Source organism: Chlorocebus sabaeus, chromosome 13, assembly GCF_047675955.1.
Source record: "Chlorocebus sabaeus isolate Y175 chromosome 13, mChlSab1.0.hap1, whole genome shotgun sequence".
Lineage (NCBI taxonomy): Eukaryota > Metazoa > Chordata > Mammalia > Primates > Cercopithecidae > Chlorocebus > Chlorocebus sabaeus.
Window position 1 is genome coordinate 75,171,170 of NC_132916.1, and position 21,896 is coordinate 75,193,065.

General features: G+C 36.3%; 1 protein-coding gene across 2 annotated transcripts in view; it reads left to right on the forward strand.

The window, feature by feature from the left end:
• Positions 1–21,896, forward strand: part of GRM1 (glutamate metabotropic receptor 1) — a 442,031-nt gene that overhangs the window by 246,202 nt on the left and 173,933 nt on the right. The window lies entirely within an intron of this gene.

The window sequence follows — 21,896 nt, forward strand, 5'->3', positions numbered from 1 at the left end:
ATCCCCTGACCACCTTCATAGAATTGTAACTCTCTGTCCTGACACTTCCTTATGTCCCTCTTTTTTCTTCTAAGAAGTTATCACTATCTAACATTTTATATATTTTACTTATTTTTCCTTATTAGTTTACTGTCAGGAAGGTAGATATTTTTGTTCATTTTATTCACTGGTATATGTCCAAAGGCTAGAAAAGTGCCTTGAAAATAGTAAGTAGCAAAATATTTGTTGACTAAATAAACAAGCAAAGATTTTATCTGCAAGAAACAGAGATAATAAAGAAGGGTTTGATTCACTCTTTAATAATGTTTGAAAAATATCTGGGGAGACTTCCTGAAGGAGGTGACATCAGGACTAGGTTTTTAAGGACAAATTAGGCTGGGTGTGGTGGCTCACGTCTTTAATCCCAGCACTTTGGGAGGCCAAGGTGGGTGAATTAATTGAGGTCAGGAGTTCAAGACCAGTCTGGCCAACATGGTGAAACTCCATCTCTACTAAAAAAACAGAATTAGCCAGGCATGGTGGTGGGCCACCGTAATCCCAGCTACTCAGGAAGCTGAGGCAGGAGAATTGTTTGAACCCGGGGGGCAGAGGTTGCAGTGAGAGCTGAGATCCCGCCACTACACTATAGCCTGGGAGACAGAGCAAAACTCCAACTCAAATAAATAAATAAATAAATAAAAGGATAAATTAGACTTTTAGAATTTTCCAGGAGGACAGGTTAGAAGAGGAAATTTTACATAGTTGAAAAACATGTGCAAAATCACAGATACAAAACTATATGGTGCATTTAGAATACCTCAAGTTTAAAAATATTGATAAATTGGCTGGGCACGGTGGCTCACACTTGTAATTCCAGCACCTTGGGGGGCCAAGGTGGACAGATCACGAGGTCAAGAGATCGAGACCATCCTGGCCAACGTGGTAAAACTCTGTCTCTACTAAAATTACAAAAATTAACTGGGCATAGTGGCTCATGTCTGTAGTCCCAGCTACTTGGGAGGCTGAGGCAGCAGAATCACTTGAACCCGGCAGGCGGAGGTTGCAGTGAGCTGAGATTGTGCCACTGCACTCCAGCCTGGTGACAGAGCAAGTCTCCATCTCAAAGAAAAAATTGATAAATTGTATGATATTAAAATAAAGATATCAGAATTTATTATTTAAATCATGGAAAGCACACTGGGAGTTTTAAGTATGAGTGATAGAGAATTATGCTCTGTTCTACTTTCATGAAGATCCTGTGGCAGCAATATGAAGCATGAATTTGCAGAAATTGAGGATTTGTTTAGAGATTTAAGTTAAAAGCATTAGCAACAGTCCAGGCTTCAGTACGTGAACATTGTAGTATAGGATGGAGGGACAGGGATGGTAAAAAAAGAATTAACATGAATAAATGATTGATTGAATGATTTTCTGTGAATATGTGTGTGTTTTGGGAGGAGGTTTAGAGGAATGAAGAAGTTTAACTTTATTGTTGATGAAAAATGAGGTTATTCAGCTGAATTATTCAGTTTATCTCTTGTTTGTTAACATTAATATATTTCTTGAGGTAACTCCTAAGCTGTTCACATTCATTTGATATATCTTAAGCATTCCAGAATTCTGGTTTATTGCTCAGGGAATGCAATTAGTAGCATGATAGACCTTTGTTTCCTAAAATCAATGAAACAATCAGCAGAACACCCTAAGCTGTATTTTTTTCTCAAGGTGCATAATCTTAAGACCTTGTGTAAAATCTCGACTCCTGAATTTTTTCCTGAAGTGAACAGAAAATTATTGATTTTAGTTCACTCAAACAAAATAAGAACTATTCACTGACAAATCTTTGCATAAAATTATTCTGCATGTGAAATACATGGCTGTCTGCTATTGGCAGTTCAGTGTGCATTGTTCAGTAGAAAAGACATAAACTTTGAGTTACGGAGACATGGGCTAAATCCCATAACTGTGAGATAATCTTTGGCAAAATTACCAGACCACCATGAATCTTACTTTTTCTTCACAAAACAATAATTTACACTTTTTTTTGAAAACCTTACATCCCCGGATAATTGTGAGGTTTAAACTAGATAGTGTGTATGTATAAGTTTGAGGGTCCTTTGATTCTGAGTATAAACAACTTTGGCTAATTAGGAAAATAGGATTTATTGGAAGGAAATCAAGACTTAAATTATTGACGTGAAGCCAGAGAATGGGCAGAAACTAAGGCAACAAGAATCACAGAAATGGTCTCATAGCTGAAACAAACTGGTCTGGATGCCATCTCAAGAAAGAGTGTGTGCCAACTGTTCCTGTTTTTCCTCTTTATATGACCTGCTTGAGACTCAGTCCCAGGAGAGAGTATTGAATTGGCAGATTCGACCCCTTCCAGCTTCCACACTGGAAGGAAGGCCCTGGGGTTTCCATCTCAGCAAGACTGTAGACATTCAGACAGAAATAATTCTGCAAAAGGAAATTGGGATGCTGAGAAGGAAGAATGGATTCTTGCAAGCCAAAACCATGAAAGTGATGACTTTAAAGTGATCTATTAAATTAATCACTTTTGACATGTTTTGATCACAATCCATAGCAAGAAATGCCTTTTACATCGTGACCTAGGAGTCACATATGTATATGTATGCTTATATTTATATATAACCAAGAAAGATGTTTCTTTTCTTACCACACTTATTCTTACCATATGTGTTGCTTTGTTTTGTTCTATTTTATTCTATTTCACTTTTTAAAAGCCCAGTCATGCCCCCACGAGATTGATTTCATGACTTATGAATGGGTTACAACCTACAGGCTGAACACATTTTGCTATAATATAGATTAGTACAATAATTAATAATTAATAATTAATATTAATATTATTATATATAATTGTTATAATATAAAATATTTTTACTATAATATATATAATGCTAGTAATATTAAGCCTCAGCAAAACTACAACTCCTTTCTTGAAATATCATAATTTTTCTGCTCTGCACACAAACATCTGCTGTTGCTCCCTGAAATGAGATTCCTGAGGCTAGGCACACCTTTTCTTAATCTTGACTGTATTGAAAAACCTATTTGGATATTTTTGGTACAAAAATATATTTTGGCCTAAGATGTTGAGTTAATTGGTTTAGAGGTTTGAGGCTTGAATTAATGAAATAATTGGCTCAATTCTTTATTTTTTATTTTAGTCTTTCACCAAAGCATTATACATAATACATTTGATCAAAGATCTTCAATCTAATATAATTGGGTAATTTACCATAATTATTTCATTTTTAATGATTCCCTATCCCATTTCCAAGGAGAACTGTGGCAATCTCTCTTCAATCTCTCTTCAAACCTTTAGTGTGTGATCTATCCTTATCAAACTATGGGGTGATTTCCCTAACTTGTATCTGAAGCCTTCCTCTCTGAGATTTCTCTTTAGAATCCCTCAAATTTTAAGGTGTATCATTTCTCCTGCATCTGGATCTCATTCCTTTTGGCATCTCCTGGTACTCAAGTTCTTGAATTTGTCCTCTTTCATTTTCTTTCAAATTGGCCTTCTCTACTGGCAATATCATCTCTTTTTACAAATGTTCTCTGATGCCCTAACAAACTATCTGAACACAATTGCTCAACTTTCCTGTTCCCACAAGCTACCATTCCATAACTCCATCTTTCTTCGCACGCTAAATTTTTTGAAAGTACTGTATATACATTTTGCTTCCATTTTATACTGTCCACTCATTCCTGTGTCTCTAATCAAGCATTCACTCTCTTCAATCTACTAAAACTCTTCCCTGAGTCTCTCATGACAATATCCAGGAGTTGTATTTGTTTCAGTTGGTTTCCTTGTTGTGGCACTATTCTAGTGCTTTGACTCAAGCTGTATCTTAACCATTAGGCATTTCCCAAAGCCCTCTGCTGATCAACGGTCTTTTTGGTAGAGGGTCAGGATACACTTATGTCTACTGGCTTGGATACAGCTTGAGTCAAAGAGAATAGGCAAATAATTGAACTTTGCTTCAATCTGGGGTCTGCCACTGTGAGCTATGCCATCTTGCCTAATTGTCCTACCCTTTTCGGCACTGTACAGTGGAAATAATAGAGCCCATATCCTAGGGTCTTCTGAATAGTAAATGATAAAATATTGGTAAAGTGCTTAGAGAGTCCTTGGCTGGTTTTCAGTGTCAGTTATCATTTTCCCACCAAGGAAATAGAGGCACTTCTGTTGCAGATGGAAGAACACGTTTTCCAAATTCTTGAAGAGGGTGTTCCTCTACTATACCACCCTAGGCCTCTATCTGGTCCTTCACTTCTTCCCCAGTGTGTTTGGGGAAAGAGTCCTCCTATGTAGCTTAACTTCTTCCATCTTCCTTTCTCTCCACTCTCCTCCTTTATGTCCTAAATTTTGTAGAGGACTCTGCGTATGATAAGTTTATCTAAGGCTAGGGCTCTATATTAGGAAGCTGATTGTGTTGTACTCCTAAGCCATAATCTTCAGCACTTTTGTATTCATCTGCCATCTCCTTTATCTATTTCAGTTGATGAAGAATTTGAGCAGAGAAAAAAGGGTGGTGACCCCGTGGGCCTTCTCAAACCCCAACATTTAGTGACTTTTTCCCCTACTCCATTGGATTCTAAACTCCAGGCTTTCTCTACTGTGGTCCATCCTATACAATGCTGCCTGTCATCTTCCTAAAGTTCTCATGAAATTGTTTCCTTCGCAACCAGAAAAACTGTTTCCTGTTATTTACACAATTGCATGTGGATTTCCCAGGGGTGTTCATGGCCCTCCACTGCAAGGCCTTCCCACTGCTGCTTTTGTGTTACTCCGTGCTCCAGATGAGCTAAATGTTTTCCTGAACAGCACATAAGTTTTCTGCCTCTGTGTTTTGTTTTATGCCATTATTTTTTCCACCTAAAGAAGAGTCTCTCATCCTTCTTTGTTTTTTGAAATTCTGGAACTTAAGTCTATCTCTTCTGCTATCATCTTTTCAGTAAAGGCCTTTTCTATCCCCATTCTGATATGATTCATTCTTTCATTAGCATGTATTTTTCAATTCTCTTATGGCCTATAGGCACTTATAAGTGTATACATAGGCATCCTTATTTGAAAATTATAATGGGACTGGTTTTCACCTTACACAATCAGATCATAACCTGTTTAAGGACAGGAAATACAGCCTCTTGTTTTTAAGCCCCACAGTGGCTATGTAGCATTGAGTATTGAGCAGGGAGTCCTGTAGTTAATGAATGTTCATTAAGTCACTAAGTATTTTATGATTTAAATTAAAATGAATAGTCAGTGTATTATTTAGGGTTCTCCAGAGAAACAAATTAGTAGAATACATACCTATATGTGTGTGTGCATGTGTGTGTCTGTCTGTCTGTATATGTGTACCTATGTATATATAATTTATATGTGTGTATATATACAATATATATTACATTTCATTTCTTAAAAAGAATTGATTTATGTAATTATAAAAGTTAAGAAGTTCCGTGTTCCACTATCTATAAGTTGGATACCCAAGAAAGCTGGTGGTATAGTTCTGAGAACCAGATGAAGGCAGGAGAAGACTCATGAACCAGCTCAAGGATTCAGGTGAAGAGAGCAAATTTCCCCTTTCATCTTTTTGTTCTATTCAGGCTCTTGATGGATTGGAGGATACCTGCCCACAGTGGGGAGCAATTTGCTTACTGAGTCCCCTGCAGAAACACATGCAGAAATGATGTTTAATCCGAGCACCTCATGTCCCTGTCAAGTTTACACATAAAATTAACCAACACATCCAGGATACACATGGAACACACTTTCCATCCATTTGTTCTTTCGTAAAAAAAAAAATTAGTTTTTTTCTAAGGAAATACTTGTGGTTTTAGTAGCAGAATTAACTAAACTGCCCAGTAGTTACTGTTGTATGAGCAATTTTCTTCAGGTTTTCAGGTTGAAGAAGCTGGTTTAATTAAGATTTTACAACTTCTAATAGAATTAAAGGCATTGAAATGCTGGTTTGAGGACATGCCTGATTTCTATCAGCAACAGTGATATTCATGCAAAATTTTCTTTGAAAATGAGCTCCTAAGCACTTAAAAAATGCTTTGGGATGTACATTTTCCTGAATTCATCCTATAAAATATGTATCATGTGCCTATGTGCATATGACTGAGCTAAACTTGAATTTAAAAATCCTAAATGCAAAGGTAGGCAGCCTGCTCTACGCAAGAGGACTTTTCCTGGCACTTTGCCTTTATCAACCAGAAATATGCTAATTCTTTCCTCTTTCTCCCTTATTGCAGTTCCCTTTCTGCCTCTTTTTGTTTCTAAGTCTCCTTGATATCTTGCTCTCTTTTGTTCCTATGAATTTTATTTTATTCACCCTTTTTTTTTTTGAGATAGGGCCTTGCCCTGTTGCCCAAGCTGTAGTGCAGAAGCATGATCATAGCTCACTGCAGCCTTGAAATCCTGGGCTCAAGAGATCCTCTTGCAATGGCCTCCCAAAGTGCTGAGATTACAGGTGTGACTCATGGTGCTGGGCCTTTATTTTATCCCCGACTTACCTGCCAGAGGGTTTGCTCAGGGGCCCCATGTGTTAAAATGTTTCACCAAATTTACCTCAGTTGTGAAGCCTCTGAGAATACCAGAGAGATCACTGGAACCAAATCGCCTAGAAGTTGACCTTAATACATGCAAGACACTAATTTCACAACAGCAGGGGTCATACCTACTCTTCTCATTATCCTACCTGCAGCATCTTGTTCAGTGCATTGAAATAATAGATATATTTGCTGAATAATGACTTGACAAGAACGCTAATACATAAAAAAGGCCTTTGCATCCCATTGCGAATACTAAAGAGTTCTTGCCCTGGCTGTACTCCTGGGGCTGGCAAAGACTTTTCTGTCTAAACTTCCATGAGTTGTCTGCCCAGTAAATTTGGACGGTCCCATCACCTGGGCATATTCATGGTTAAAGGTTAATACTCCTAGAGAACCCTTTCCCTTCCACCTCTTTCCTTGACTTACTCTTATTAATCCATCAGGTCCTAGTTTAGACAATCAGTTTCGATGAAGTTTAAATCTAGGGTGGTAACTTGATCTCAAGTTTTTCCTCTGTCAGTGCTTATCACACTGACTTTGGTTTTTAATTGTGTAAGAATACATAAAATAAGATCTACCCATTTTACAAAAATGTAAGTGCATGTTAACGTTAGGCCCAATGTTGTACATTAGATGTTTAGAACTTACTCATTTTGCATAACTGAAACTGTATACCCATTGAGCAGCAACTCCTGTGCTCTGCAGGCAGTGGCAGTCACCATTATACTCTCTGCTTTTATGAGTTTGACTACTTCAGATAGCCCATATTAGTAGAATCATGCAATAGTTGTCCTTCTATGATGGCTTATCTCACTTAGCATAATGCCCTCTATATTCATTCATGTTGTTTCAGATGGTAGAATTTCTTCTTTTTAAAAGCCAAGTAATACTCCACTGTGTGTATATATTCCATTTTCTTTCTTTGTTCATTCGTTGATGAACATTTTGGTTGTTTCTGTATCTTGCCTATTGTGAATAATGCTTCAAAGAACATGGCATACACTATCTCTTTGAGTTTCTGATTGCAGTTCTTCTGGATACATAACCAAAGGTGGAATTGCCAGATCATATAGTGGATTTTCTTTCTTAAGAACTTTCTTCACAGGGGCTGTACCATTTTACATTCCCATCAACAGAGTACAAGGGTTCAAATTTCTACACATTTAACCAATACTTATTTTATATATATGTTAGTGACACTATTTTATTTTTATTTTTATTTTTATTTATTATACTTTAAGTTCTGGGATACATGTGCAGAATGTGCAGGTTTGTTACATAGGTATACATGTCTCATGATGGTTTGCTGCACCCATCAACACATCATCTACATTAGATATTAATCCTAATGCTATCCCTCCCCTAGGCCCCCACGCCCCAACAGGTCCCGGTGTGTGATGTTCACCTCCCTGTGTCTATGTGTTCTCATTGTTCAACTCCCACTTATGAGTGTGAACATGTGGTGTTTGGTTTCTTATTCCTGTGTTAGTTTGCTGAGAATGATGGTTTTCAGCTTCATCCATGTCCCCACAAAGGACATGAACTCATCCTTTTTTATGACTGCATAGTATTCCATGGTATATATATGCCACATTTTCTTAATCCAGTCTATGATTGATGGGCATTTGGTTTGGTTCTAAGTCTTTGCCATTGTGAATAGTGGTGCAATAAACATACATGTGTATGTGCCTTTATAGTAGAATGATTTATAATCCTTTGGGTATATACCCAGTAATGGGATTGCTGAGTAAAATAGTATTTCTGTTTCTAGATCCTTGAGGAATTCCCACACTGTCTTCCACAGTGGTTGAACTAATTTACACTCCCACCAACAGTGTAAAAGCGATATTTTTAATAGTAGCCATCCTAAAAGGTGTGAAGTGTTATCTCATCTCCGTTTTGATTTGCATTTCCCTGATGGTTAGTGAGCAGCTTTTCATAAATCTGTTGGCCATTTGTACTCTTTGGGAAAATGTCTTAAGTCCTTTGCCCATTTTTTAATTAGGTTATTTGTTTTTATTTATTTATTTTTACAATTGAGGTGTAGGAGTTTCAGTTGATTTTTCTCTTTCTCCTTTGACAGTTAGCTCTATTTGGGAAGAAAGCTTCTCTTTCTTGCCTACCTCTGTATTTTTAGCATCTAAATACTGCTTGGCAAATGCCAGGGTAGAGACTTTGAGTGAAAGCCATTAATTGAAATTTTTAAATAGGGACTTTGGCTTAACCTGGCTAGTCATTCATGCTGTTATCTAAACTTACTTGAAAAAATCAAGTGGAATCCCAGGGTGTTTGACCAAGCTGGCTGTACTGTGAGTGAAGCGTCAGCAAGGATTAACTAGCAAGCTACAGACTGTGGAATCATGGAAAATCTGAAGGACAGTGTTCAGAGATGAAGCACAAATAAAATGCCAAGGAGAAAATTCAACTGAAGGATCTTTCTGGAGGGAATGAGCGGAAGTGGGTATTATGCAACGGAGGCTGAAACGAAAGACAGAGTGACATTGTAAATGAGTAGGAAAGGGAGGGTAGGCTGAAGAACCCAAAGGCTTTGGAACCTGGTCTAGGAGTTGTTTTGTGGATCTTCTAATCTGGAGCATAAAGTGAAGGGAAGGAACTGTTTAAATGTGCCAGTTTAAACAGGATAGGTATTACGGTTCTCAATTTCCCACAAAATGCTCTTTAACATGGAGAAAGAAAATCATAACTTTCTAAACTAATTCTGACGATAAACCATTGTCAATCTTGGATAAATCTTCATTAATTTAACATTAATTTAATTGAGAACTAGTTGGCAACTGACAGGTACTTTCTCACCTGGAATAGACAAAAACCTAGAGATCTGTAGGAAAGTAGCCCTAATTAATTAAAAATAATAATTATTATTATTATTAAGTTTCATATGTGATTTGAATTAAAAACCAGTGTTGGGAACTGCTGGCATAGATGATCTAATTTAATATGATTTTAGCATATGGGCTCCCAAAGTTCAGAAAAAAAAATAAAATAAAGTAAAGCAAAAGCAGACTATAGATATGAAAAAAAAATAGAAAAGACATATAAGCTACAAATTATAGTTATTTTCTCAATAGAGGACAGGACATTAGAACAGAAGCAATGATAGAAGGCATAATTTTAGAAAGTTACAAAGGAAAGTCCCCTTGAAAATGCGTGCCATGTTTCAGTCGAAATGAATTTAAAGAGAGGCACCTGGGCACATTCTTGAAATATCTAGGAATTTCAAAATCATAAAAAAATTCTAGTGGAAAACAAAACAGAAAACAAAACAAAACAAAAAAAGGAAGGAAAAGACACAAAGGTATAAACCTGAGCTAACTTCAGGTTGTTATGATAGAAGAAAATATAAAAACGGCCAAGAATTTTGTGAAAAACAGTTTGTTGTTCTCTACACTCAGTCAAGATGTTGTCCTTATGTGGAAGAAAAGGTAAAAAAAATTATTTACAATGTTATGTAGAAAAAATTATCTTGACAACCTGCTGAAAAATTGTATAAACATATTCTCCATCTGACAAGATTTTAGGAGTCATTAGATTTTCATCTCACAGCATATACCAAAAGTATCTTAAGTAAATTAAACTATATGTATGTGTCTCTATTTATTTATAATTTACTTCATATATATATATATATGCTAACAGAACAATGAAAATATACATAAATATTTCAAGGTAATGCATGGATCAAAAAGGAAAGTATTCATAACACTGACTCTTTAAACATCTGTTTACAACAGAAATCATCATAAACAAAATGTTTTAAAAACCAACAAAATAGGAATGTATATATTATACTCTCAACATGTATATATTATACTCTCTCTGTATATGTGTGTATATATACACATACCTATATACATATATACACACACAATACACACATATACGTCCATCTAAACTATAATGATGTAACAAATATGAAACATATGGAACCCTGATGTGGGCAAATGACATGAAGAGGAATTACAAATCTAAAAGTAAGTATATTGATAAATATTTGTTGAGTAAATGTTTGAACCCCAAATTTAAATATATACATATATACATATATATATTTACTCATAATAAACAATTTACTAATAAACAAAGGCAAATTAAATAAATGACCTAATGCAATTTTTCACCTATTAAATTATCAAAGATTCAAACAACCATCCACATGATATTTCTCATGTTGGTAACTGTGAGTAGATGAACACCTTCACAGTACCGCAGTTACTGCTGCTGAATGTAAATAACACTGTCAAGCTGGCAATATGTATTAGGAACCTTTAAAATATTTATCTCTTTTGACTCAATACTTCCCTTTTTGACTCTGTTCTTAGAAAAGTATCAGGATACTGACCAAAATGCATGAAAAAGGGTATACTTCAATGTTATTTGTAGTAGAAAAAAATTTAGAAATGGATAAAATGTCTAGCTATTGGTTAGGAGAAAATGTTTTTGTTACAACCATAAAAATATTTTAAAACAATTTTTCATGGTGTGATGAATAGTTTATTATATAATTATAACTAAATCACTGAATGTGAAATTATTAGTATGACTGAAGTTTTGGGAAAATAGATTATGTTTTTAAAAGATTGGAAAGAATTACCCAAACATAGTGCTATTATTCTCTAAATGGTGAGATATTAGGTACTTTATATGTTATTCTTTATGCCTTTACATATAAAATTCTAAATATATGGTCAAAAAATGATAAAATAGCAGGGAAGTGTTATTCAGTAAACAATGTGCTGATAAATAGCAATTTTAAAGCAATTCAGTTTATATCCTTATCTTACCTCGTACACAAGCATAAATTTGTTTATATGCTTTAGTATAATATATTCTATGTCTATCTGAATGCCAGTCCAGCAACCTTTTGTAGCTTTATTATTTTGCATTTCAATTACTACAATCTCTACAATGTTTTAGGAAAAAAATAACAGAATGGCTAGTTTAATCTATTAAACAAATCTAAGTACACATTTATAGAAAAATCAAGTATTTCATTTATATTTGGATCTTTAATTTTCTCATGAAAAACGGAACTAGGCTAAAGCATAGGTTCTTCACTTTCTGCTGTAATGACATTAAAAATCAATTTGAGAGAACGAGTGCTAGTCTTTTACTGTTGGGAATACACAGCAATTGCATTACCTTAGAACACTGTTCTTTGCAGAATGCGTACTCATTGGAGAGTTAAGTAATGTTAAATTAACATCTTAATGAAAATTGTATATTAATACTGCTCTTGTTCCTAAACAGTCATTTAATTCTAATAAATCAAGGAATTCAATTTTTGCTAAATAAAAATCACCGTCTTGGAAAGTATGATGCTGTAACTGAGCATTTGCTATATTTCTGATATTCAGAGCTACTATTAAAGAGAAAATACATTCAATTTGAGGACTATATGGTTTGGATATTTTGCTTACTATCCCATAGAAGGAATCAAATGGTGTTTTCAGTGTTTTAAAATGAGTCATTAGATAATCTAGTTTAGTTATAGATATGAAAATGATATACTGTGTTGTTCACATGGTAGAACTTTAACTATATTTCTACCATAAATTTAAGTTCTTTAAGAGATTTAGCTCAACAATAAAAACATGACAGTAAGATTCTTACTGCACAGTATAATACTTTTTATATGATGATTTGTTTTCCTTTGGGTAAATGCCCAGGAGTGAGATTGCTGAGTCAAAGAGTAGTTCTAGTTTTAGTTCTTTGGGAAATTGCTACACTGTTTTTCATAGAGGTTTTACTAATTTACATTCCCACCAACAGTGTATAAGCATTCCATTTTCCCTGCATCCTCACCGACATCTGTAGATTTTTGACCTTAATAATAGCCATTCTGACTAGCGTAAAATGATATGTTATTGTAGTTTTAATTTGCATTTCTGTGATAATTAGTAATGTTGAACATTTTTGCATGTTTGCTGGCCACTTGTACATCTTCTTTTGAGGAATGTGTGTTCATGTCCCTTGTTATTTTTCTTGTTGAGTTGTTTGAGTTCCTTGTAGATTCTGAATATTATTTCTTTGTCAGATGTATAATTTGCAAATATTTTCTCCCATTCTTTAGGTTGTCTGTTTACTCTGTTGTTTATTTCTTTGGCTGTCCAGAAACTTTTTAGTTTAGTAGTCTCATTTGTCTATTTTTGTTTTTGTTGCATTTGCTTTTGAGAGTCTAGTCAAAAAGTATTTGCCTAGGCCAATGTCTAGAAGACTTTTTCCTGGGTTTTCTTGTAGGATTTTCATAGCTTCAGGTCTTACATTTAAGTATTTAATCCACCGTGAGTTAGTTTTTGTATATTGTGAGAGATAAAGACCCAATTTCATTCTCCATATGGCTAGCCAATTTTCCCAGCACCATTTATTTAATAGGGCATCGTTTGCCCATTGTTTATTTTTGTCAACCATCATTGTATGTGGTTTTACTTGTGGGTTGTCTATTGTGTTCCATTCAACTATGTGTCTATTTTTGTTAAGTATGTTTTTTTTTTATTATTTTTATTTTTTTAATACGTATTAGAGGCCAGGAGTGGTGGCTCATGCCTGTAATCCCAGCACTTTGGGAAGCCGAGGCTGGTGGATCACAAGGTCGGGAGATGGAGACCATCTTGGCCAACATGGTGAAACCCTGTCTCCACTAAAATACAAAAAATTAGCCAGGCATGGTGACGTGTGCCTGTAATCCCAGCTACTTGGGAGGCTCAGGAAGGGTAATTGCTTGAACCCAGGAGACAGAGGTTGCAGTGAGCTGAGATTGTGCCACTGCACTCCAGCCTGGTGACAGAGCAAGACTCTGTCTTACAAAAAAAAAAAAAAAAAAAAAAAAAAAAAAAAATTAGAGATTTAACTTTTAAAACTACAATATATGTTAGTAAACATAAAATAATCCAGCATGAAATGAGCAAATAATATTTACAATGAAATTTAAATATTTGCATGTAATATTTGATTTTGAATTATAATTTAAATATAATTTAACAGGGTGTTTATAAAGTTTTAGTTTTCTTAATACCTTCAATTCTCATTCTCCTATTCATTGTTTTCCTTCCCTTGATCTCCCAGGAACCCCTTTGTCTTAATTAGTTCCATCGTAGTTTGACCACAGACATTAATCGTCCAATAAGAATGAATTGTCTGTTGTTCTTCAGTCTTTTCTTTAATATCAGCATTTAATTAATCACCGGGTTCTACAGGAAACTCCTCTTTCCCACATCTCCCATCTTCACTTATTCCCACCCACACTCCCCCTGTCCTAGTGAAGAACCCTATAAATTCTTATCCAATTGTTCTCTCTTTGTAACTTGTTCAAATTTGGTAACTTTGTAACTAGTCTTACAGCAAGCCCAGCTCCCATCCATTCACCGCGTGCTAACAAAGGGCTCTGGCTAGAAAACAACTCTGCTAGTATCACCACCTAGTGTCCATCCTTTGATGGCTCCCCATTCAAAGTCCCTGTTGAATAGTCTTCTAAATGTTAGTGATAAAGAACAAATTCCATAACAAGATTTGTTTTTAATTTCCAACTTTTATTTTAAGCTTAGGGGTACATGTGCAGCATGTGCAGGCTTGTTACACAGGTAAACATGTGCCATGGTGGTTTGCTGCACAGATCATCCCATCACCTAGGTATTAAGCCCAACATCCGTTAGCTATTCTTCCTGATGCTCTCCCTTTTCCCACCCCCCTACCCTCCAACAGGCCCCAATGTGTGTTGTTCCCCCCATGTGTCCACATGTTTTTATCATTCAGCTCCTACTTATAAGTGAGAATATGTGGAATTTGGTTTCCTGTTCCTGCATTAGTTTTCTGAGGGTAATGGCTTCCAGCTCCACCCATGTCCCTGCAAAGGCCATGATCTCATTCCTTCTCACGGCTGCATGGTATTCCATGGTGTATATGTATGTCATTTTCTTTATCCAGTCTGTCATTGATGGGCATTTACGTTTATTCCATGTCTTTGCTATTGTGAATAGTGCTGGAATGAACATATGTTTCTGGTATCTTTATAATAGAAAGAGTTATATTCCTTTGAGTAATATACTCTGGTATTAATCAGGATTCTCTTAGAGGGTCAGAACTAATAGAATATATAAGCGGAGTTTATTAGGTATTAATATACACGATCACAAGGTCCCACAATAGGCTGTCTGCAAGCTGAGGAGCAAGGAGAACCAATCTGAGTCCCAAAACTGAAGAACTTGGAGCCTGACTATTGAGGGCAGGAAGCATCCAGCACGGGAGAAAGATGTAGACTGGGAGGTTGGGCCGGTCTCGTCTCTTCATGTTTTTCTGCCCGCTTTATATTCACTGGTGGCTGATCAGACTGTGCAGGCCAGATTAAGCGTAGATCTACCTTCCCCAGCCCACTGACCCAAATTTTAATCTCTTTTGGCAACAGACACACTCAGGATTAATACTTTGTATCCCTCAATCCAAACAGGTTCACACTCAGTATTAAGTCTCACAAGTCAGTAATTGGATTGCTGGGTTGAATGATATTTCTCCCTCTAGGTCTTTCAGGAATTGGCACACTGTCTTCCACAATGATCATAACAAGACTTTTGAAGCCCTGTGAATTCTGATTCATTCTTGAAATTCACCCCTTTTTTGATCACTTCTGCTAACCACTTTGCTTTCCACCTTTACTAAACACATTCCTCACTTAACGCTTTCACTTATCTCAAGATTTTTGTTTATACCTAGTAAGGAGTAAGTAATTGACACACTTTTTTTTAAATGACTGAACATATAAAAATGTTAGGCCCCCAACCTACAGGAACTTTCCATTGCCACCTCTCAGAACTTTACCTCACTGAATCCTATTATGTCCTCTTATGTTTATGTTTAAGAAATTCATTCCTTCATCACTTCTTTTCCAAAGGCTTTCTTAATTCCTGGTGCTCTTTCTTCTGGGTAGGAGAAATATTGCTCTATCTATACTGACTACATTTGTGTCATTATCCATTTACTTATTTGTCTTTCCTGCATTCCTTGATTACAAGTATTTATTAATACTTGTATCTTCAATGCCAGTCACATGCTTGATAGTATTAGGCACCCAGTAAGTGTCTGTTGAATAATGAGATAAATGAAAATTCTGGTGTAGAGATTTATAAAATACTCTATTAAAATCATCCTTGATCACCATGAGTCAGCTCACATACTACCTCCTACAATAGAACTTTTCTGATCCTTCACCATTGTCAACTGGATATATATGACCGTTCCTACCTTGCAGTCCCTGCAAGTACTTCAGTTATTCCTCTCTTAAAACTCATAATGCTCTAAAATTTGTGTAGAACCACAAATGACTTCAAATAGCCAAAGCAATTTTGAGCAAAGAGAACAGAGCTGGAGGCATCACACTTCCCTGACTTCAAAGTATACCACAAAGTTATTGTAGCCAAAGCATAAAAACAGACATAGACCAATGGAATATAAGACAGCCCAGAAATAAACCCACACACTTACAGCCAATTGATTTTTGACAAAGGCACCCAGAACATTGAATAGGGAAAGAACAGACTCTTCATTAGAGTTCTAATTTTTTTTTTCCCTAGACTTACAAAAGGTACTCAAGATCAGTAAGTACAGAAAAACAAACAAAATGTGTGTTCCTTAAGGAAAGAGACTTGCTTTTGTCCACCCTGACTGCTTCTTCTGAAGCAAACCAGGTGACATGAGTACCTGTGATGTTAAGTAAATGATAGAATAATAATTTTATCAATTGACCTATAAAATCCCCAATTTGGATTCATAAGGGGAGCATCAAGCCAAATTTCATGTTGCAATTGCATAAAAATACAATAATCAATGTATAATTTTGCATGTCTCTAATGTATATTTACATGTCCTTTTATAGTTAATAAGAGGATTCATGCTTCATGTGTCATTTAAACCTCATAAAAATTCTATGAATTAGCACAGCTTTAAAACACTGATAGAAAGAATGGAGTTCACATTCACACTTCACAGAGAATGAAATCTGGACTCAGGCTGGTTGTTTCAGAGGACAATTACCAGGATGTTTTATGGCAGGGGTCCACAATCTCCAGGCTCAAGCTGGTACCAACCTGTGGCCTGTTAGGAACCGGGCTGCGCAGCAAGGAGATGAGCAGCAGCAGTGAGCAAGCATTACCACCTGAGCTGGCCTCCAGCAGATCAGCAGAGTCATTAAATTCTCATAGGAATGCAAACCCTATTGTGAACTTCATAGGCAAGGGATCTAGGGTGCATGCTCCTTATGATAATCTGATGCCTGGTGATCTGAGGTGGAACAGTTTCATCTGAAAACCTCCATGGAAAAATTGTCTTCCATGAAATGGATCCCTAGTGCCAAAAAGTTTGGGGACCATTATTTTAGAGGACAAAGTGTCAGAGAAAAATGACCAGGATGGTGAGCAAACTCATGAGGAATGGTTGAAGCTTGTGTCCAATAAATACTTGCTAAACTGGATTAAATGGAATAATGTAATGTTTAAATTAAAAAAAAAAAACAACAAGAAAGATCAATTTGCATAAAATTTAGACACAAAATGATGTTGAGGTGAGGATGCCTAAGTTTACATATATTTTGCATATAGTATATTAAGGTTTTATGTTTTTGGCCATCACAAGGGCCTGCTAGCTGGAAAAATTAGATTTAGGTAAGTTGAACTTTTTCTTTAACAGTATATGTTTCCAAGAACTCCAAAGAGAAAAGAGAGAGAGTGTGTAAGCAAGCAAGGCACTTGTGACAATTATTTCCCTAAAAAAAGATTCAGGAATCAACACTTTTTTCTTTTATTTTTCAAAAAGAAATGATCAGCATTCAGAATATTTTGAAAATAAAATAAAACAATGCAAAACTCAATAAGTGTGTTTTATCCAGTTTAATGTCTGTAAATCTTTAATTAAAACTTCTTCTGCCTCAGACAGAAGAACCTTCTACATTATGTCAGGATTTTAAGAGCAATATTGGAAAGAAATGTTGCTTTCAAGTGATTTTTTCTCCCTAGTTAATTTTTATGGGGAAGAATTTCAGAACAAATGTAGGAAAAAAGTCAATCACCAAAGGATGAGTTGCTCTGGACCCAGGACAGGAGTTGCTGATGACTCCCCATGACCCCCAATCCAAAGTTTGAATTCCTCCAACTTTCCTTCTCTTTCTCTTTTGTGACACCTGAGATAGTTGGTCACAATCTTGGTGACCAAGAAAAATTAACTGCCCTAAACCACTTGTAAATTGAAACTACAAACTCATTTTCATGAACACCATTTCAGGGAGGAACATACTTATGGAGTGTCCTAATTGCAGAATTTTTAATATTGTAACCATTAAAGATTTTCTTTTCTCTCTTTCTTTCTTTCTTTCTTTCTTTCTTTCTTTCTTTCTTTCTTTCTTTCTTTCTTTCTTTCTTTCTTTCTTTCTTTCTTTCTTTCTTTCTTTCTTTCTTTCTTTCTTTCTTTCTTTCTTTCTTTCTTTCTTTCTTTCTTTCTTTCTTTCTTTCTTTCTTTCTTTCTTTCCTTCCTTCCTTCCTTCCTTCCTTCCTTCCTTCCTTCCTTCCTTCCTTCCTTCCTTCCTTCCTTCCTTCCTTCCTTCCTTCCTTCCTTCCTTCCTTCTTTCTTCTCTCCTTGTTTTGTTTGTTTTGTTTTGTTTTTTTTGAGATGAAGTCTCACTCAGTCACCCAGCCTGGAGTGCAGTGGCACGATCTCAGCTCACTGCAACCTTTGCCTCCCGGGTTCAAGCAATTCTCCTGCCTCAGCCTGCTGAGTAGCTGTGATAACTGGCACACGACCCCATGCCCGGCTAGTTGTTTGTATTTGTTAGTAGAGACGAGATTTCACTACATTGGCCAGGATGGTCTCGTTCTCCTGACCTTGTGATCTGCCCTCCTCGGCCTCTCAAAGTGCTGGGATTACAAGTATGAGCCACTGTGCCCAGCCAGATTTTCATTTTTTTTAAGTAAGCTCTAGTGATATCCAGTTGAGAGGTTGCCAGGACTCCCTGGCCCAGAGCCTAGAACCAGACTGTAATTAGGTAGGAGGGTTTTACTACGGCTCAGAAAAGAGGCTTGTTGGGAAGCTGGTGGAGGTGGACAGAGGAGGAGGCTTGTGGAAAAGGAGACAAAGGGGCCCTGGAGAGGGAAAGAGGACTAGGAGTTCAGAAAGGCTTCTGAGAGGCAAGTGGTCTTTTGAACATTTATCTCGTTCCAACATGATTTCTAAGTCTTTTGAGCTTTGCCTGTCATTAAGTTTTGTAAGCATAGAATTGCATTTTCTTAAATGTAGGCAATTTGTCACCTTAAAAATTTCTGGCCTTGTTTGTAGAAAAGGATGAAGAACAGCTGCCCAAGTGAGTCAACTGTTTTTCTCTGTATGTGAGGACAGTCCACTAAATGGCCAAGTTCAAAGGAATCTCGCAATTCACAGCTGTTGCTGCATAATGATTTATGAGCCAAATCACTCGCCCATTAGAAGAATGAGTCTTCAATGGTCAGATCAAACACAATTTATTATCTCTAACATCTGGTAGTCTTATATTTCACTAATACTTTACAGCTTTTGTCAGGGTATGTATTCCAGCCTGTGGCCACAGCACTGAAGTAAATGGCAGTTCCTTTTCAGTTTAGTCCAGTAATTCTCCACATTCCTGCATTTCCTCAGTGTTTTCAGTGTTCCAAGACTGTATCCAGATATACAGTACAGTTAGCTCTGCCTTCCCCTATGGATACACATAAATACATCCCTTATGGATATAGATACATAAAGTAAGTATTTGGCTATTTTCTCTAATTAGAAAAGATTTAAGAAAACCCATTTTCGCCGGGCGCGGTGGCGCAAGCCTGTAATCCCAGCACTTTGGGAGGCCGAGACGGGCGGATCACGAGGTCAGGAGATCGAGACCATCCTGGCTAACTAACACGGTGAAACCCCGTCTCTACTAAAAAATACAAAAAACTAGCCGGGCGAGGTGGCGGCGCCTGTAGTCCCAGCTACTCGCGAGGCTGAGGCAGGAGAATGGCGTGAACCCGGGGGGCGGAGCTTGCAGTGAGCCGAGATCTCGCCACTGCACTCCAGCCTGGGCGACAGAGCGAGACTCCGTCTCAAAAAAAAAAAAAAAAAAAAAAAAAAAAGAAAACCCATTTTGCCAAACATATATCACCCAAGTGTGCTTGGGGATTCTTTTGAGCTCTTCATTTAGAAAAATACAAATTATCCTTAATGAATGAACATCAGAATCTCATAATACTTTAGCTGAGATTTATTTTATCATATAGGTTTCAATTCAGCAAACACTATTGGTTGCATTTTATATTTGAGATACAAGGTTATTTATGTTGTGGGACCTGAAACTAAGTAGAAAGTTATCCTTGAAACTGGTGACCAGACTACAAGAATGAGTTTCTCAAAGTCTGTCTTTTATAGTGCCTAGAATAGTAGAACTAATAAATAGTGTTTACTGAATAAATACGTTACTAAATGATTCCAGTGGATTTCCCATGCACACAAATATCTATGATCAATACAGTATATTAAGAACACCATGAGAATATTGCAAATATTTTAGCAATGAGGAGAGACAAAAGAGGATTTGTAGAGGCTTCATAAAGGATGTTTCGTTTAGCTTGATTGTTGGATAGGATTGAGGAGACTTGTGTGAAAAGGTTGTGGGAATTTCTACTGGGGTCAAGAGTAGCAAAAAAGACATAGATAATTTTTTTAAGGGTAACTGTTTGGGAAATCAGCTAGTGCCTGTAGTAGAGCAGGGCAGGAAGTGAAAAACAAGGATTGCAACTGTGAATGGAATCCTGGGAGTGCCTTGTAAAGGAACATAGACATTATTCCTAAAATAAGCAAACAGGAGCTCCTGAAGGCTCTTCAGCAAGAGTATGACTATCACAGTAACAAAATGAGATCACTGGGCAACTGAGAAGGAAACACAAAATGATTTGGGGGCAAAAGACGGGTCTTTCTTCCCGCATGGTAGACAAAATTGGCCTAGAGCGCCATGAATCCAAGAAGAATGTAGTTCTTTGAATGCTGAGTGTCTACATAAGAAGATATTCTTGTGCCAGATATACTTCTTCCACCAAAATATAATGCCCTCTCCTTTTTGGTCCTCTGGTATTTGAATTAGCTAATACCTTTGATAAATGTATTCTGATAAATAGTATCCTGGTGAATAGTATGGGGCTTCCTTGGTGTAGGACTTTTAAGGTGAACGCCCTTCAGCTGATGGATTGAAGGAATGTGGAAGATGTGAGGCCTGCTCTGGGAAAGACATGCCCCAGCGGAAAAGGAGAAAAAACCCACAGCTTTTATTTATGTGAGAAAAGAAGTCAGTCAAGCAGGTGTTCTTCAAACACAAAGCCAAAGCCCTGCAAAAAAAATCTATGATTATTTCTTAAATGACTTTTTGTTAATACTATTCCCTAGGTGTCCTAAAATCTCAGCTAAATGTTTTGAAATCTGGCCATGTCATCAAAGAGCAGAAACACCCACAGAGTTGATTCTCACTCTTACAAGCTCTAAGTAGTGCCTAGGGCTTAAGATGCACCATTCTTACAGAGTTACAATAGTAGTCACATGATCTCTGTTAATTACCCATGATGAAGATGTAGAAAGTGTTTCTTTTATAAACCAGAGAGTAAATACAAAATGTCCCCTTTAAAGGAGGCTGCTAAGAGGTAAAAATGATTGGACTCAGTGTTTTGGAACTTGCTCTGTTTTTTTTCCAGATGGATAATTGTTAAAGGGTTATTACAAGTAGTTAAATGAAAAGGCAATTATGAGGAGACTATGAACAAATCTGCCTTCATTCTGATTTGAATATTGGAACATTCGTGGTATTTGTTGTGTGTTCCTGGTATTGGAATTCAACCTTTTATCTTTTGTTAAAATGTTCTTCAATAATATGTGATTATGCAGATGCATAGGAATAAAACATGTATTACAGAGTCCATCACTCTGCAATCGTTTTTCTATTATAGTAAATTTCAAGTCTTTCTTACTTTATGTAGCTACAATAAGAATGTATCTTTGGATTTGCTTAAGATATGCATATGAGTGTTTTTTATTTATTAAAGTCATTCAAAGAGGAACCAAACACAGGAATATCAATTAAGATTTCTTTTGAATAAGTAAAAACTTGGGGAAAAATGGCAAATAATATGGCACTTTTAAAAATATTCTACATAATTATATCTAAATGTTGTCAATTCAATTAACATAATTTTTTTAAAGTTGCATAATTGCAATACATATTTTCCAGACTTGTGAACTATTTTCAGTAAATTCAATTTATATAGGCTGCTTTCTAAGAA